The following is a 3642-nucleotide window of genomic DNA, read 5'->3' as shown; positions in this document are numbered from 1 at the left end:
GATTGGGTATTGTCCCATTAGCATATTGTGACGTATTCGTTGTGGTTTTGGTCAGATTCGACGCACGAGGAGGTTAATTCGAAAGGCAAGGGCATAGCAAGCTAGGACTTTGGCCAGCTTGAGGTTAGTAATAAATGTCAATGCTGTGTTGAGGGTTCGAAACCCCGAATTTGCACATTGTAGTGCTATGTGAGGTGACTTGCACGCCGGATAACGGACGTGGGGTAGAGCACCGTCGGGGATTGTCCCGCTTAATAAAAATTACTACCTAATTGATTGTAGTTTCGTGATATCCTTATAAAAATGGATTAATTGTCATAACTGGGCTTCGTGCCAACTACTTGAATCCTTCAGGGATTATTTTACTGGTTTCTTACCATATTTCTAGATATTGAACTCAGTCCTGGTATTTAACACTGTTTTGTAAACTCAGCCATTTTCTAAAAGTAGAAACTAAAGAAATTTTTTTAAATGAAGTTTGGGCTGAATATTTTTATATTATTGTGCCGAAAGGCTTATGTGATTTTGGACTGAGTATGGGATCGAACTGCACGCCGCAGTGGTATACATGAGGCCAAGGGCCTGTTTGATGCCACGAGATGGCTTATTATTGCGCTTGGGCCGTAAGGGGCCCCTCTCGGAGTCTGCACACCCCCAGTGAGCGTCGTCGACGTTAAATAAATGGAGCGGGCTGCACGCCGCAGCGGGGTACTGGAGAGTACCGGTTTATGTGTTGCATTGCATATTTTAATTGTCATTTATTCTTTATCTGTCGTGGTATTATTATAATTGTCTTCGTTATTTTACTGTATTTATAGCTTTACCTTGTGTTTATTTGGGATTTCTTATCCTCAGACTTTATTTATATTTATTACTTTCTGGGTTGGAAGTACTCACAATACTCCCTGCACCTTGTGTGCAGATCCAGGTACACCACAGGGTGAGTGAGGATTTGTTTAGCTGAGCAGCAGTATCCGGGAGTATCGAGGTAGCTGCATGGCGTTCGCAGCCTTGATCTCTCCCATCTATCTTTATCCTTTTGTTCGCATTTTTCCTAGACAGACTTGTGATAGGTGAATATTCTGTATTAGAGGCTCATGTTCGTGACACCAGATTCTGTGGGTCCCTGATTATATTTTTTAATTTTGGGGTTTCGAATGTTAGAAATTATTTCAGAAATTCTGCATTTAAATTTGGTATTTTAGTTGTGATATTTATTTATCCTCTGTGATTAATCGGTCAAGTTGTCTAAATATCGGGCTGCCTAGAAGTGTGTTGGGCGCCATTCACGATCGGGGGTTGGGTCGTGACAAGTTGGTATCAGAGCCTAGGTTTACTTGGTCTCGCCGAGTCGAGCCGGTTTAGTAGAGTCTCGTGAATCGGTACGGAGAACGTCTGTACATTATCTTCGAGAGGCTACAGAACCTTTAGGAAATATCTTTCAATATTCTCGAAACTCTTGTCGTCATGCGGCCTCTGGTATGAATCTGTGAACTAAATTATTATTATTTCTACTCTCGTCACAGATGGATGAGAACACCGAAGCCTATCTGAACCACCGCTGACGGACGACCACAAACAGTCGCCAATACTGAGCCTAATCGCAGAGAGCGTCGGAACGACGGTCGTGTCGTGGCAGGAGAATCACGGGGCAACTACCTGTACTAATCCGATAATTGCCCCAGCTCAGGATCGAGGTCTCAACCGTGGAACGTCCAGCGCAGCACCATGCTAGGACACCAGCTGTGCCTATTGTATTCGGATCTCAGACGACCTTGCGCACATAGATCTTGAGCGCGTACTGCTTGGTTCAGGCATTATTCACCCACCACGAGCAGCAGCAGCTACTGCTCACAGACCGAGGGGAGGCAATTACAGACACCCGATGCCGACATAACCCTGCCTGCAGGGAGTGCAGGGGCAACAGACACCTAAGAGCACACCCAGCTCAGCAGAGTTGCAAGCAGCTCAGGGTTTTTGGCTTCAGCTAATGGCCAGACTGAGAGCAAGCGTCATCCTGAGAGGTTGTAGACTCCACCTCCGACAGTTCGGTGGTTCTGAGGGCCGAGGATGAGCCAAGAGTTTTTCTATGACATGATTGCCAGCGTATGCACCGTACGAGCAGGGAATCTTTTGAGAGTCGAGTGGTGTGGCAATTACTACTTTTTCAGTTCAACGGCGGGCTTGCTTCTTACTTGGTGGGAAAGGGACTTTGACCAGGCTAGGCCTGCAGGTAGCAGCACTCTGGACTTGGCAATGCAGTTCTCAGCTCTTTTTTCTGAGAACTATTACCTCAGTCCCGCAGGAAAGTTGCGCTAGGCAGTTTGAGTGGTATGAACAGGAGGATATGTTACAGAACCATCATACAAGATGAGGTTTTCCCCAGCTGCTCGCCAGACTACTTTGGATGGTTCCATCAGATCTGTGAGAGGAACAGGAATTTGTGGATGGTTTAACTACCATCATCCTCGAACTCTGATGACTAGAGAGAGGTACATAGGGTGCTACCGTTGAGGAGTGTAGGTAACATTTGCATACGTGAGCATTTAGAGATCAGTTCGCCGTAGAGAAGGGGAGGCAAGAGAGCTAAGAGGCTACGTGATTCGATAGAGCCAAGTTACAGTGGTGCTCCTTCGAGGGGTCAAGATTCAGACAGGGTAGAGGTTACCTCTTTCAGGCTGTCTAGTCGCTCGTCCAGATGTATCAGTGGGGATTCTTCAGCGTGGTCATCATGAGGCCCACGCAGGTCAGACTTCCTCAAGCGCCCTCCCAGCAGCATCCAATCATCTCATGCCCCATCATCTCAAGGGGTTCTTTCTGGCGCTTAGTGCATACTGCCTCAGTCACCTCCGGTGCGTAAGAGGTTTCTCATCAGCTCCCCACTCTTCAGTACGTGGGCAGCTCACTGAGTGCGGGAGAGATGGCAGGTCATTTTAGGAGGACAGTCCATCGCCTTCGTCCACAGAGCAGATCAGTTGAGGGGTCAGACCCTCGACTTCTCTGCTACCAGGATTAACTGTCATACACACGCCCAGTCCAGCTAAGGTTGCAGATCAGGCCGGAACCAGGGACTTACGTTCCCAGAAGTGGAGATCGATCAGGCGATGGCCACGGCTCGTTTCTTACGCGAGCCGGCAGGACACAGATGCCAACAATTGCTATCACGACGACCTTATTACAGGAATTATTTCATAGTCTGTCACATGAGACGCCTCAGTATTATTTGATCTCTGGTTCTACCCTATTCATATGTGTCTTCATATTTTGCCATCATTTGGGGTACATTCACCGATGGTGTCTTGCCTACCTGTTCATACGTATCGTACCCGGTGGCGATACTATTGGTTTATAGACCACGTATTTCCGGTCATGTTTGGTGACTATTGGGGGTCTGGCTACCCGAGTTGATTTATTGCTATTGAGGCATGGAGACTTCGATGTACCTGCAGGATGATTACTTCCGTGTCATGCTATCTAATTAAAGACTGTTATGAAGACAGTCACTTTAGCTATACCGGGTGTACCTTGCGGATGACGAGTGGCGGGTGTGATTGAAACATATTCCCCTAGCAGATTATTTTCTTCTTGAAGGCCCAGCGTATGGTTGGGAAGGTGTCTTTCCTATTTTTGCATTTGTGAAGG

The sequence above is a fragment of the Nicotiana attenuata genome, unplaced genomic scaffold, assembly GCF_001879085.1.
Source record: "Nicotiana attenuata strain UT unplaced genomic scaffold, NIATTr2, whole genome shotgun sequence".
Classification (NCBI taxonomy): domain Eukaryota; kingdom Viridiplantae; phylum Streptophyta; class Magnoliopsida; order Solanales; family Solanaceae; genus Nicotiana; species Nicotiana attenuata.
Note: the sequence above shows the minus strand (reverse complement) of the source record.